The sequence below is a fragment of the Neolamprologus multifasciatus genome, chromosome 20 (assembly GCF_963576455.1).
Source record: "Neolamprologus multifasciatus chromosome 20, fNeoMul1.2, whole genome shotgun sequence".
Classification (NCBI taxonomy): domain Eukaryota; kingdom Metazoa; phylum Chordata; class Actinopteri; order Cichliformes; family Cichlidae; genus Neolamprologus; species Neolamprologus multifasciatus.
The window spans coordinates 18704587-18720718 of record NC_140458.1 but is presented as its reverse complement, the minus strand read 5'-3'; the positions used below and the strand labels follow the sequence as shown (position 1 = coordinate 18720718).

At 38.8% G+C, this 16132-nt stretch overlaps 1 long non-coding RNA gene across 2 annotated transcripts; it reads right to left on the bottom strand.

Moving 5' to 3' along the window:
- Positions 1 to 8048: 8048 nt before the first annotated feature.
- Positions 8049 to 10851, bottom strand: LOC146494796 (uncharacterized). 2 transcript variants are annotated; one of them, XR_014871427.1, is made up of 4 exons: positions 10624 to 10851; positions 8971 to 9087; positions 8751 to 8854; positions 8049 to 8647 (listed from the first exon to the last, which is right to left on the bottom strand). It is a non-coding gene; the product is annotated as an uncharacterized LOC146494796 (long non-coding RNA). The 2 variants fall into 2 exon arrangements; XR_014871426.1 differs by lacking the exon at positions 10624 to 10851 and having other exon boundaries at positions 8971 to 9485.
- Between the last annotated feature and the right edge of the window lie 5281 nt (positions 10852 to 16132).

Genomic DNA, 16132 nt, shown 5'->3' with positions numbered 1-16132 from the left:
TTTAAGATTAATCTTGGCAGAGTGGCAGTTAGAGCTCGTTAGGCAGGCAGGTGTGACAAGCACACAGACATGCGCCTCACTTTTGCTGCTTAAAATGAACAGAAAAGTCAGCCCGAAACAAATCGTTCCCAAATGAAAAGTACAGGTCGTATCGACAAAATTCTTTCACCGTGAGCGGCAGCAATGTCTGGTCTACTGAATTCTCAGTTTTCATGCCTGTGGAGTTTATTATATGGACGTGGTGACAGTGGAAAGACACCATGCTCTTCTGATTTTCAAATGAACCTTCTGAGCCATTTTAACATTAGAGTCTATGGAAGAGTTGGAGGGAGGAGGCTGTGCATTGGTGACATTTATGAAAGAACCATAACACCTATTACTATAATAAACACATTGGATGAAAGAGGACAGCGATGGCTACGTTTTGAGGGTAAAATGATGGCTGTAGAGCAAACACTGTGGACACAGCAGCAGTTGAAAGAGAAGTGTTTAAGATGAATCTTGGCAGAGTGGCAGGCAGAGCTCGTTAGGCAGGCAGGTGTGACACGCACACAGACATGCGCCTCACTTTTGCTGCTTAAAATGAACAGAAAAGTCAGCCCGAAACAAATCGTTCCCAAATGAAAAGTACAGGTCGTATTGACAAAATTCTTTCACCGTGAGCGGCAGCAATGTCTGGTCTACTGAATTCTCAGTTTTCATGCCTGTGGAGTTTATTATATGGACGTGGTGACAGTGGAAAGACACCATGCTCTTCTGATTTTCAAACGAACCTTCTGAGCCATTTTAACATTAGAGTCTATGGAAGAGTTGGAGGGAGGAGGCTGTGCATTGGTGACATTTATGAAAGAACCATAACACCTAGTACAATAGTAAACACATTGGATGAAAGAGGACAGCGATGGCTACGTTTTGAGGGTAAAATCATACCTGTAGAGCAAACGCTGCGGACACAGCAGCAGTTTTAAAAAAGATTTTAAGATTAATTTTTTCGCTCCTCTCACTCTAGCAGTTGAGCTGTCTCACTCTAGCCCCAACATTCCGTCCCATACACACCCATTATAAACTCTGAAACGGGTGAAAAAACATCATGAAACTTAAACTGGAACTGAAGAAAAAGTATAATAGATATTGAAAAGATAAATACAAGTTGAATAGTTGAATGTCTTGTCTTCGTTTTAAAGTTTGAATGGTTGCTCTATGTCAATGTATGTGGAAGTAGTAAGAGTTTAAAAATGAGTAAGTTGAATGAGGATTTGAAGGGTCTCCCCATTGAAATACATGGGAAATTTTTGTTGAAAAAAGTTGAATAAAATTAAAAATATAAATGTTAAAAATGAGAAAAATAGAAGCAGTCATGTCCAAAAGAAGAGGAATCTAACGGTGTTTGAATGGTTTTTCTAAGTTGAACGGTTTTGAAGGAGTAGGATTCAAAAAACGTACGGAATAATAAGAATAAAATACTGTGAATGCTTTTACAAGCATTCACACTAACTAGAAAGTGCATTTTCTGAAGAAACTGCAGTGTGAATGCTTGAATCTGAATGTATGCACTGAAATGAATTAATTGCTGAATTTTAAGTTAAAAATGTTTGAATGAGATAAAAAAAACTAGAATTTTAACCTGAAAACTAAAGTGCTGAACTGCTAAAAGCTGACATTTACACAGAAGAAGTTGGAAAATAGCTGAAAATGTTTTAAATGTAAATTAGAAAAACCTAAGTAATGAGAAAAAAAATTTAGAGTCAGAAAACATCTGAATGAATATTAAAAGTTCATATTCTTTGAATCACTGAATGACTAAAATGTGATCCCTCCACTTGGATCCACACAGTTTAAAAATTTTAAATGTCTGAGCTTTGAAAGACACAGTGTTGGAAAGAGAACAACGATGGCGACGTTTTGAGGGTAAAATGATGGCTGTAGAGCAAACACTGTGGACACAGTAGCAGTTGAAAGAGAAGTGTTTAAGATGAATCTTGGCAGAGTGAGAGAGAGCTCGTTAGGCAGGCAGGTGTGACACACACACAGACATGCGCCTCACTTTTGCTGCTTAAAATGAACAGAAAAGTCAGCCCCAAACAAATTCTTCCCAAATGAAAAGTACAGGTCGTATCGACAAAATTCTTTCACCGTAAGCACCAGCAATGTCTAGTCTACATAATTCTCAGTTTTCATGCCTGTGGAGTTTATTATATGGACGTGGTGACAGTGTAAAGACAGCCTGTACTTCTGATTTTCAAACGAACTTTCTTAGCCATTTTAACATTAGAGTCTATGGAAGAGTTGGAGGGAGGAGGCTGTGCATTGGTGACATTTATGAAAGAACCATAACACCTATTACTATAATAAACACATTGGATGAAAGAGGACAGCGATGGCTACGTTTTGAGGGTAAAATCATACCTGTAGAGCAAACGCTGTGGACACAGCAGCAGTTGAAAGAGAAGTGTTTAAGATGAATCTTGGCAGAGTGGCAGGCAGAGCTCGTTAGGCAGGCAGGTGTGACAAGCACACAGACATGCGCCTCACTTTTGCTGCTTAAAATGAACAGAAAAGTCAGCCCGAAACAAATCGTTCCCAAATGAAAAGTACAGGTCGTATTGACAAAATTCTTTCACCGTGAGCGGCAGCAATGTCTGGTCTACTGAATTCTCAGTTTTCATGCCTGTGGAGTTTATTATATGGACGTGGTGACAGTGGAAAGACACCATGCTCTTCTGATTTTCAAACGAACCTTCCTGAGCCATTTTAACATTAGAGTCTATGGAAGAGTTGGAGGGAGGAGGCTGTGCATTGGTGACATTTATGAAAGAACCATAACACCTAGTACAATAGTAAACACATTGGATGAAAGAGGACAGCGATGGCTACGTTTTGAGGGTAAAATCATACCTGTAGAGCAAACGCTGCGGACACAGCAGCAGTTTTAAAAAAGATTTTAAGATTAATTTTTTCGCTCCTCTCACTCTAGCAGTTGAGCTGTCTCACTCTAGCGGCAACATTCCGTCCCATACACACCCATTATAAACTCTGAAACGGGTGAAAAAACATCATGAAACTTAAACTGGAACTGAAGAAAAAGTATAATAGATATTGAAAAGATAAATACAAGTTGAATAGTTGAATGTCTTGTCTTCGTTTTAAAGTTTGAATGGTGGCTCTATGTCAATGTATGTGGAAGTAGTAAGAGTTTAAAAATGAGTAAGTTGAATGAGGATTTGAAGGGTCTCCCCATTGAAATACATGGGAAATTTTTGTTGAAAAAAGTTGAATAAAATTAAAAATATAAATGTTAAAAATGAGAAAAATAGAAGCAGTCATGTCCAAAAGAAGAGGAATCTAACGGTGTTTGAATGGTTTTTCTAAGTTGAACGGTTTTGAAGGAGTAGGACTTCAAAAAACGTACGGAATAGAATAAATATATAACTAGAAAGTGCATTTTCTGAAGAAACTGCAGTGTGAATGCTTGAATCTGAATGTATGCACTGAAATGAATTAATTGCTGAATTTTAAATTAAAAAGTTTGAATGAAATAAAAAACAAACAAAAAAACAGAATTTAACCTGAAAACAAAAGTGCAGAACTTATAATAGCTGATGTTTACACAGAAAAAGTTGGAAAATAGCTGAAAATGTTTTAAATGTAAATTAGAAAAACCTAAGTAATGAGAAAAAAAATTTAGAGTCAGAAAACATCTGAATGAATATTAAAAGTTCATACTCTTTGAATCACTGAATGACTAAAATGTGATCCCTCCAATTGGATCCACACAGTTTAAAATTTTAAATGTTTGAGCTTTGAAAGACACAGTGTTGGAAAGAGAACAACGATGGCGACGTTTTGAGGGTAAAATGATGGCTGTAGAGCAAACACTGTGGACACAGCAGCAGTTGAAAGAGAAGTGTTTAAGATGAATCTTGGCAGAGTGAGACAGAGCTCGTTAGGCAGGCAGGTGTGAGCCTAGTTGCTGTAGTGACTTCACCCAATGGCTCCATACACAGGCATACAGACATGCACCTCACTTTTGCTGCTTAAAATGAACAGAAAAGTCAGCCCCAAACAAATTCTTCCCAAATGAAAAGTACACGTTGTATCGACAAAATTCTTTCACCGTAAGCACCAGCAATGTCTAGTCTACATAATTCTCAGTTTTCATGCCTGTGGAGTTTATTATATGGACGTGGTGACAGTGTAAAGACAGCCTGTACTTCTGATTTTCAAACGAACTTTCTTAGCCATTTTAACATTAGAGTCTATGGAAGAGTTGGAGGGAGGAGGCTGTGCATCGGTGACATTTATGAAAGAACCATAACACCTATTACTATAATAAACACATTGGATGAAAGAGGACAGCGATGGCTACGTTTTGAGGGTAAAATCATACCTGTAGAGCAAACGCTGTGGACACAGCAGCAGTTGAAAGAGAAGTGTTTAAGATGAATCTTGGCAGAGTGGCAGGCAGAGCTCGTTAGGCAGGCAGGTGTGACACGCACACAGACATGCGCCTCACTTTTGCTGCTTAAAATGAACAGAAAAGTCAGCCCGAAACAAATCGTTCCCAAATGAAAAGTACAGGTCGTATTGACAAAATTCTTTCACCGTGAGCGGCAGCAATGTCTGGTCTACTGAATTCTCAGTTTTCATGCCTGTGGAGTTTATTATATGGACGTGGTGACAGTGGAAAGACACCATGCTCTTCTGATTTTCAAACGAACCTTCCTGAGCCATTTTAACATTAGAGTCTATGGAAGAGTTGGAGGGAGGAGGCTGTGCATTGGTGACATTTATGAAAGAACCATAACACCTATTACTATAATAAACACATTGGATGAAAGAGGACAGCGATGGCTACGTTTTGAGGGTAAAATCAGACCTGTAGAGCAAACGCTGCGGACACAGCAGCAGTTTCTAAAAAAGATTTTAAGATTAATTTTTTCGCTCCTCTCACTCTAGCAGTTGAGCTGTCTCACTCTAGCCCCAACATTCCGTCCCATACACACCCATTATAAACTCTGAAACGGGTGAAAAAACATCATGAAACTTAAACTGGAACTGAAGAAAAAGTATAATAGATATTGAAAAGATAAATACAAGTTGAATAGTTGAATGTCTTGTCTTCGTTTTAAAGTTTGAATGGTTGCTCTATGTCAATGTATGTGGAAGTAGTAAGAGTTTAAAAATGAGTAAGTTGAATGAGGATTTGAAGGGTCTCCCCATTGAAATACATGGGAAATTTTTGTTGAAAAAAGTTGAATAAAATTAAAAATATAAATGTTAAAAATGAGAAAAATAGAAGCAGTCATGTCCAAAAGAAGAGGAATCTAATGGTGTTTGAATGGTTTTTCTAAGTTGAACGGTTTTGAAGGAGTAGGGCTACAAAAAACGTACGGAATAGATAATATAATAACTAGAAAGTGCATTTTCTGAAGAAACTGCAGTGTGAATGCTTGAATCTGAATGTATGCACTGAAATGAATTAATTGCTGAATTTTAAGTTAAAAAGTTTGAATGAGATAAAAAAAATACAGAAATTTTAACCTGAAAACAAAAGTGCTGAACTGCTAAAAGCTGACATCCACACAGAAGAAGTTGGAAAATAGCTGAAAATGTTTTAAATGTAAATTAGAAAAACCTAAGTAATGAGAAAAAAAATTTAGAGTCAGAAAACATCTGAATGAATATTAAAAGTTCATATTCTTTGAATCACTGAATGACTAAAATGTGATCCCTCCACTTGGATCCACACAGTTTAAAAAATTTACATCTCTGAGCTTTGAAAGACACGGTGTTGGAAAGAGAACAACGATGGCGACGTTTTGAGGGTAAAATGATGGCTGTAGAGCAAACACTGTGGACACAGCAGCAGTTGAAAGAGAAGTGTTTAAGATGAATCTTGGCAGAGTGAGAGAGAGCTCATTAGGCAGGCAGGTGTGAGCCTGTTTGCTATAGTGACTGCACCCAATGGCTCCCTACACACACAGACAGACATGCACCTCACTTTTGATGCTTAAAATGAACAGAAAAATCAGGCCGAAACAAATCGTTCCCAAATGAAAAGTACAGGTCGTATTGACAAAATTCTTTCACCGTGAGCACCAGCAATGTCTAGTCTACCAAATTCTCAGTTTTCATGCCTGTGGAGTTTATTATATGGACGTGGTGACAGTGGAAAGACACCATGCTCTTCTGATTTTCAAACGAACCTTCTGAGCCATTTTAACATTAGAGTCTATGGAAGAGTTGGAGGGAGGAGGCTGTGCATTGGTGACATTTATGAAAGAACCATAACACCTAGTACAATAGTAAACACATTGGATGAAAGAGGACAGCGATGGCTACGTTTTGAGGGTAAAATCATACCTGTAGAGCAAACGCTGCGGACACAGCAGCAGTTTTAAAAAAGATTTTAAGATTAATTTTTTCGCTCCTCTCACTCTAGCAGTTGAGCTGTCTCACTCTAGCCCCAACATTCCGTCCCATACACACTCATTATAAACTCTGAAACGGGTGAAAAAACATCATGAAACTTAAACTGGAACTGAAGAAAAAGTATAATAGATATTGAAAAGATAAATACAAGTTGAATAGTTGAATGTCTTGTCTTCGTTTTAAAGTTTGAATGGTGGCTCTATGTCAACGTATGTGGAAGTAGTAAGAGTTTAAAAATGAGTAAGTTGAATGAGGATTTGAAGGGTCTCCCCATTGAAATACATGGGAAATTTTTGTTGAAAAAAGTTGAATAAAATTAAAAATATAAATGTTAAAAATGAGAAAAATAGAAGCAGTCATGTCCAAAAGAAGAGGAATCTAACGGTGTTTGAATGGTTTTTCTAAGTTGAACGGTTTTGAAGGAGTAGGAGTACAAAAAACGTACGGAATATAATAAGATTAGAAGAACAATACTGTGAATGCTTTACAAGCATTCACACTAACTAGAAAGTGCATTTTCTGAAGAAACTGCAGTGTGAATGCTTGAATCTGAATGTATGCACTGAAATGAATTAATTGATGAAATTAAGTTAAAAATGTTGAATGAGATTAAAAAAATGAATTTTTAACCTGAAAACAAAAGTGCTGAACTGCTAAAAGCTGACGTTTACACAAAGGAAGAATTTGGAAAATAGCTGAACATTAGAAAAAGATGAGTATTGACAAAAGAAAATTTAGAGTCAGAAAACCTCTGAATTAATATTAAAAGTAATATTCTTCTAATCACTTAAAGAGTGGAATTATGTATTATAAATCTCCAACTCATAAAAAAATAACTTATTAAAAATAAATGTAAAAACAAATTTGTTGAAATGAACTTAAAAGATGAACAAACATTCTGGAGAAAATACAAACTTTAATATACAGCATAATGTTTTTCAGACATATTGTGTATATTATGTTTAATAGTATTATATACATCAATTTGTTTTGTATGTCATAAAAAATAACATAAAAATCTTAAGAGTCATATTTTACAGCTCCTTTCTGAAAAAGACTAGTAGAATAAATAAAAATAACTAAATTAAATAACTAAATAAAAATATTAAGCAACATATGAAATACATGAAAACTTTTAAAACCACAATCCTGAACCTTTAAATTGTGTTGGTTTCTTAGAACATGGCTGAACAGCTGTTTCTATCAGTCTTCTTAATCTACTGATCTGTCTACACATCTTTTTATTACTCATTCTTTTTTGTGTTTTAATGTAAACAGAGTCCACACAGTGGTAAAAGAGAACTGTATAGAGATTTTTGAGTAAATTCAAATGAAAGCCTAAGGTGGTGACACAGTTTAACACATACAAATAATCAAATAAACACATTAGTCCTTTTTGTGAACATGGATAAATAAGTATCATTAGTTTACAGCATAGTTCAGCCATGCCACTAAATGCTTTTTTACACAGTGTTTTAACCTGGGCTCAGACACAAAGACCCAAATTTAGTTATCTCAGTAAGTCCCTGCCTTTGAGTTGTGTTTATGACTAATTATTATACACAAGGCTTTATCCATCTGAACTCTAAGGACACAAATATGAAAAAAACCTATACTTACCAGCTGATACCCCACACTACACACTAGGTGTGCCATGTGACCTGAAACTTTGGTAAAAACTCATCATAATCATTCTGTTAACACTGTTTTTTTTAAAACACTGTTTGTTTTGCTGTTCAGCAGTTTAAAATGTTTTAGATTGGATTACATGGAATGAATTTGAGTTCTCTTGGGGGTTTTTGTGTGTGTTTTGTTCTTAGCAATTTTTTTTCCATACTGTTGAATTCCAGTTACCACATTTCTGGTCATATGACATCCCGAGTGCCCACTTGAAAAAATCCCCACAGTTAATTCAACATTAAAACAAATAAAAATATGTTAAATAAATAAATAAAGGTTTGCTCTGTGTTGAAATAGTAAATAAGCATACATTCTACAGAGCTCTAATAATGAAAACAATCCTTTAGCCTGTTGATCAGAGAGAGGCAGTCATTATGTCCATTTAAAACCTGTAATCAAAGAGCACAACGTTTCTGTGAAACTATAAAGTCCCAGATGATCCTCATCATGTCCAGTGACTTCAGAGTGGATCCTCCCTGTCATCTGGCCAGTGTTTGATGTGTGGCAAGCAGCACAGAAGCAGGATAGCTGAGGCCTTGAAAGAAGAGCAGAAAACAGGAACATATGTAGTTGTAAATGTAAATATCAGTGATACTTGTCTTGTCAAAGGGAATAAAATAATGAAAATGTTAACTTACACACTCATTTAGGGAGGCTCTTGACACTGCACAGAGGAGGCACAGTCAGTCTGACAATGATGGTGATCTCCAGGGATGTTTTCCTGCAGCAACATTCCTGCCAACTGGCCATATGATCCAGAGTAGTTGGTTTGTAATGAACAGAAAGGTGTATATGTTAGGTAGTGTGCACTTAGAGCTGGTCCTAAGAAACAAACACATCCTGTAATAAACTGAATACCTGTAGTAGTGCTGCTGCAAATATGAAGCCCTTCTATCATGTGTGGTTTCAAAGAAGGTGTTTTGGAGGCTCAGTCACAGAAACTGTGCAGTCTGTTCAGTCCTGAGTGTCTCAGCTCTGAAAGGGATGGATCACAGAGGGAAACACCTGAGTACAGACATTACAATCTACACTCCTAAGGTCAGGTGAAAACACAATTTAAACACTTTACAAAAAATTAATACATGTTTTCATGGAAATTATGTCATTAACCCTTTTTGATGCGAGTAAATCTCACCGACTGCTTGTGGGACAAGCTAGAAGGAAGACAGAATGTCTCCTGTGCTCCAGATGTGAAGTCTCACTCTCTGGTCGTACGGCAATGAAGATGGTGATGATGACGCCTCTCTGATCTGTGGCATTACAGTTTCTGGCTGCTATGTGCTTCACACTGTTGGCTTTTACGCTTTTAAGCTTGAAGAAGACACAGGAGGACTGTGTCTCTCTTAAAAAAAAAAAAAAAAAAAAAAACCTAACAACCTCCCACCCCCCCCCCCCCCCCCCCCACTCAACTCCCACCTACCCACTCAACTCCCCAGCCTCACAAGATCCAATGTCTATACAAATGTAGGGTATCAGCTGGTAACAGAAAGCAAGTGTCACATATGTAGTACATATGTGACACTGCTGAAACACTTCTGGCCAGAAGTGTGCATTTATCAGCCAGTGCATTTATCATCCCAGACCCAGACCCACCCTGATAAATGCACTGGCTGAAACATGATAAAAGCTCATAAAAATGTATGTTTCATCGTAAGATTTGTCCAAAAATATAATCGTATACTTTTGAAAAAGTTTAAAGATTATAACAAACTAAAATCAATAACATTTTTGTAAATAGTATTTTAAAATAAAGGCACACATAAAGTGGCTTAACTGTCATTATTGCTGTAATTAGGTATTTTAAACCTTTAGTCTGTGTTGTTCTCCCAGAAACAACGAAGAAGCTGTTGAACATATATGCGTTGTTTGGGCAATCCTCTGGTCCACCCTCCCTCCCTCCCAGCCACAGTGAGACTGGGGCAGCCTGGCAGGATTTTGAAGCCTGGCTGCAGAGAGGATATGCCTACACTGTTCGTTTTAAACTGGTATATTTGATTTTTCTGACATTCATAGATTACTGTAGGTGATTTTTAGATTTTCTGTAATAAATAAAATTGTCATCTTTTACTGATATCATTACTTAATTCATTTAATTGTATTTTATGTAAACAATTCAAACATTATACTGCAATGCAGGGCGTTTTTTCTTAAGCCAACTTTTAAATATCGCTCTACTTTCTTATGTCATTCAAAAATATAGAAATTACTTACTGTATTCAAAGATCTAGATCATGAATCATCACAGGACAATACACAGTATACAGGGTCATGGTAACTATGGTAGGTCTTCATGACTCCAGAATGGAGACATCGCTCTGGCTGAGAAATGAAAATTAGGTCAAGCAGTGTGTTCTTCTCTGTGGTAGGGGCAGTGATGACCTGTGCGTATCCCCTAGACTCAAACAGCTCCAGGATTGGTTTGTTTGCACTGGATAAAACATTCTCATTAAAATCACCACAAACTATGATGGGATGACAGTCCATGATCTCTAATGAGTCTAATAGGCTTACCAGGTTTTTCAGGAATGGCCTCAGAGTGTAGTCTGGAGGTCTGTACACAACTGCAATCAGAGCACTGACTGGTGCTTCAACCTTTAAAGCCAGAAATTCAAGGTCAGTTACATTATGGATGTACTGTTTTTCATGCACTTGAATGTCACTTTTCACATAAACAGCAACTCCACCACCACTTCTGTTTGCCATCTGGGGAAAGTTTGTGTAGGACAGGTGTCTGTTGCGTTTGAAACAAATTGTAATTTTCCAAATGGAGACTCTCTGCAACAAAAGAGCCCCGCAGGTGTGTTTCTGTTAGGCACAAAACATCTGCTAGACACAATTCATGGTGACTCTTGATGTCATTAATGTGAGCTGGCAGTCCCTCTGTATTATGATGAACAATGGTGAAAACGTCTGACCTGCTCAGTGTTTGTCTCACGTGTAGAAGAGGCATCATGTCATCAAGGTTGGCTTGTCTCATGTTCTCAAGCGCTGCAGTGATTTCTGGGTTGGTGAATATTTTTTTCTCCTCCATATCAAGAAGATACAGTCCACTGAGAGACGTCACTCTACTGACAGCTACGTAGGCCATGCCGGGCTCAAAAATGCTCTTAAGAGAGACAACAGCTGATGTGGTTGTCATACCCTGTACCTTATGTATTGTACATGCAAAGGCCAGCTTCACTGGGAACTGTCTTCGTACCACTCCTTTCTGCTTCAGATTCTCTTCTGCTCTCTCAATGTACACCATGTCGTCTGCTGGTGTGCGGTTATTCTTTCCAGATGTCTCATTATCCATTTTAAGTCCAAGCTTGATGATGTGTTGGTCATTTTCAGAGTAAACTACTCTAAGTAGTATTCCAAAATGCACCATTAACCAAACCATTTTGTATGTCAATGTTTCTGGTGAGCATGACACGAGCTCCTTCTGCAACCTTCAGTGTGTCTGGTAACTCGTTTTTACCTCCTTTCAATGGTCTGTCTTGAAGTGCCATTCTGCCAGTTCTAGGATCTTTTCTATAATCATCTGCATGGATGTCAATGACATGAGTATGGAGCAGAGCCAGTGTTGCAGAGTTGTGTGCATCCACTTCTTTATTAGTTGCAAAAATGTGCAACGCATCAGTCGGACAAAGGGCTGGTTCAGTTATGGCCTCTGACAACAAATCTCTATCTGCTTCGCAAAGCTCATCCAACTTTCCTTTCACACGAATTCTGTTCAGCATCTCAGCAAAGACAACATCATCTTTCTGACGCATAATCTCAGTCAGAGTGATCATCTGAAAATGCTCCCGCCACAGGTCGATCTCGGACGGGTCGTGCACACAGAGAGGTTTAGACTGTCGCACTGGGGGTAGCTGATAGAAGTCTCCAACAGCAATGACTGACATGCCTCCAAAGGGTCTCCGAGTCCCTTTGATCTGTTTGAGTCTTGCATCTACATATGCAAAGAGATGTCTTGACACCATAGACACTTCGTCAATGACGATTATTTCAGCATTCAAAAGTTCAGATCTGACTTCATCCAGCTGATTGCCAAGTCCCTGAATGGGAGGTTTTAAGCTTCTAGGCAGCTTGAGTAGAGAATGCAGTGTTGTTCCAGAAATGTTAAATGCTGCAGTCCCAGTGAAAGCAGTTAACAGGACAGTGGGTTTTGATATGTCAACGTCGTCTGCATATCTGGGCACTTTGCTCAGTATCTTAGATGCTTCTGAGTAGATGCATTTGATAAGATGTGACTTTCCTGTTCCAGCACCACCATTAATATAAAAGAAAAACTGCTCTGGATTTAGAGCACAGACTCTTTTAATGCACCAGTCTCTAACTGCATAAAATATGCAGGCTTGCTTCTTATTCAGATTCTGAAACATCTGACGTAACAATGTGGGATCAATAGCAGGGGGTTCCCTGATGGCTCTGACTTCTGTTGAAGCATCAGCCTGACGGCTGTAGTCGGGCACATCTTCCTGTTCATTTTCATTGTCTCGCTCTCTTTCTTGTTCAACAAGTGGCAACCTTACGAGATCTGATTCAGGTGCCAGATTACACCATTCGTCAGTCACACCTCTGTTCTGCTCATATTCCTCAACAGCGCTCTCGATCTCCTCACTGTTTTTCTCATATTTTTCTCTGTTTCTTTTGACAATGTGTTGCACGTACTCAAGACGGTCAGTACCTGGTAGCTGTACACAGCCAGCACCATAGAAAGCCTGATAGGTTGGCAACGATGGTGTTTTCAGTTCGTGGTCTGAACGATGAGGAAGGTACAGTTTAAGCAGTCTTCCGTAATATTGCTCTGGATGTTTTTCTTGTGAGCAGCGGTGAAATCTGATGATAGCAGGCTTATCGTTTTTGCGCCTTTGCACAAATCCCATCTCATTGAGAAGGGGCAAAACATCTTTACCTTTTGTCTGTTGGCCATAGACAATCCTGCAAGTAGCAGCAAAGTCTGCCATGCACATCTCCTCAAACTCTGGTGTTTCAGGTCTGGCTTTGTATTTGTCATTCAAAGATGTCATCCAAACATTGGAAGACTCGGGTGTTGTGTTGTCCAGAACTGACAGGGGACGACTCATTTTCACAGGATTATCATCAGTTGGTATGAAGATTACAGCACGTGAACATTGCTTCATGTGAAGACCACATGCACGAGCAACACACTCCTGTGCACTGATCTCTCGCTTCTTTGAATATGCCTGCATGACGGCTCTCATTTCATCGCACTCATTTACACTGTCCTTATGGGAGTTCTCAATGACAGTTTTCAGGTACTCAGATAGCCCGCCCTCTTTTTTTGATATATATTTCATTAAATAATTTGCAGCGCCGAAAGCATCTAGAACAAAGCTTATGTCGATATTACTGTTCCAGGCTTCAAGCAGATGTGGATTATAGCCATTTATCCAAGAGTCTTTTGGATCACGCTTTAGTATGATCGTACTCCTTGTGTTCATTTTATTCAGGTATCTCTCATATTCTGCATGTGTCAACTTGCATCTTGCCAAGAGCTGCTCTAAACTCATGGAAGCAGTTTCAGGCTCATTCAGCAGCTGGTTCAGTGGTCTGAGCTTGTTCTTTGCTGTTTCTACTTCCAGTGCATCATCCTCACTGGGTCTTGTGATCATTGTCTCATTGCAGGGTGGTTTGGGAAAACCAAAACGGCACCCGGAGCTTAAACTCCTAAAGCACGTCTTTGTGTGGTTCTTACTATGTTTTTGCACTTCTGTTACTTTCTTGTACAGTTCAGGTTGTTTATGTGGATCAGGCAGCTGAGCTGTGATGTATTTGTTTATAAAATCAACAACAGTTTGCTCATCATCCTCCTCAAACACAGGAGCACCTTCTACCCACAGGAGACAGTGTATGTGTGGGCTTCCTCTGTGCTGAAACTCAACTCTGTAAAAGTAGTCAATGACTTTGCCAAGTGGCTCTGCAGGAGATAAGAGTAAATCTCTGAATAATGCTTCAACTCTCTTGTCAAACATGCGCATTGTTGTGACAGGATTGCTTCTCAGGATGTCACACTTTGCCGACCAGTCGAGTCCTTCAAAATTCACTTGTTCACCTTGCTGCCTTGTTATTGCCTCAATCACTTCAGGCCAGCGCATTTCAGCAGCTGAAAATGTGCAAAAGAACGTGGGAGTTCCCAACTGTCTGATCATGGCAAAAAGATCTCTTGTTGTTTTCTCCCAATAGGCTGGGGTTCCTCTCAGAGGCTGCATGAATCTCACTGCATCTTTATTTCGCACCAGTTTCTCCACCTCATGTTTATCTTGTAACATGCCTGAGGTTATTTTTCTCCCATCTCTGGTCAGAGGCTTTGCCTTCCTTAACTGTATTGTCATGCTGGAAGTAGCCAAGTGTATTTCTAGTCACAAACTGTGCAAAGAACAAATAGTTTGTGTCTTTGGCAAAACGATCATCAATGCAGAAAAGTCTTGATTTGAAATACCCACTGGGGGATACTTTGATCAGCCTTCTTTCATCAAGTGTGTTTTGGCCTGTAGGAAACTGCACAGGGAAGGCCATGGCCTCCAGTTTAGGTGTTTTGAAAAAACTTATTGGATTGTTTCTCTCTGCAGGAGCAACAGAGTAGATTCCTTCACTGAAACATAATATCTCCTCAGCCACATCAGGGGGCTGCAAACAGGACTCGAGTGCAAAACCACCATTAGTCAGTCCATCTGCTTGCTCTGAATCATCTCTCATCTGTTCACGTGATTGTTCACCATCACAGGGTAACATGTCAATATCCTGTTCATTTTTATTTTGTGCTTCACTCAGTGCATTTTTCTCACAGCTGTCAATTTCCATTAAATCAGCCTCATCATAATCGTCCTCATTCATGTTTTCATCATCATCCTCCTCCTCATCTTCATCAGGAAGTGTTGGATCACACAGCTCAGCATCATCTCTGATGCTCACATCCTTATACTGTGGATGAATCTGCTTGAGTTTATGCAGTGCTTGCACAAGTTTAGACCAGCTTACAGTCTGAAACAGCTGATGACCTTTGTAAGACAAGCGTCTCTTCAGTTTTACTCTCATCACCTGAGAATTAATTCTCAATCGAGGTAGTGCTTCCACAGTTTCCTGTACCTCTGATGGAACACAGACCACATTTCCTCTAATTGCTCTCTGTCTGCCTTTGGGAAGAGGAATGATCTTGGCAAATGGTATGCACTTGGCTATGAGATGTCTCTCCAGTATGTTGAGATCAGACAGTTCAGGTGGAATATCAGCAAGATCCAGTTTATTGGCAATAGCAAGTGCTGGCATGGATCCATTTTTAAGATGATCGTGGCAGGTGTGACAAATCCACTCTCTCTTTCTCTCATTGGGAACATTGCACTGCTCATTTCTGCAGTTTTCATCACAAACATGAACAAACTTTCCTGTCAAACATGTTGCAACCACATGTGGGTTTTTGACATACTTTGACCTTCTGCAGGGTCGCACTTGGTTTGGAAATGAAGCCTTGAAACAGACAGTACATGGGTATGATGGTCCAACTTTGATTTGTGATTTGAACACAGATATGGCCTCGTTGATCACACTGTTGTCACTCTCTTGGGTTTGTCTGTTCACCCATCTGTATTTCCTTTTTATTTTCATTGCACATCTCATTTTGTGTATAATCCTGAATGCAAGATTGCTTTGATACCTGTCTCGCATTAGCTGTTTCATCAGTTGTTTGTGTCTTACTCTGAATGCGTTGTCACGTGCATAACGCTGAGTCACTCGAGATCTCTGTCTCTCTCTGAATTCTGGGCTTTCTCGATACCTTTTAGTGATATAGTTTTTTTGTTTCTTTCTAAATTCATCGTTCTCACAGTAGCGTCTCTTAATATATTGTTGTTGTTTCTTTCTAACTGTAGCATTCTCAGAAAAACGTCTTTTAACATATTGTTTTTGTTTCTTTCTGAATTCATCATTTTCACAGTAACGTCTTCTAATATACTGTTGTTGTTTCTGTCTGAATTCATCATTCTCACAATAACGTCTTTTAATATACTGTTGTTGT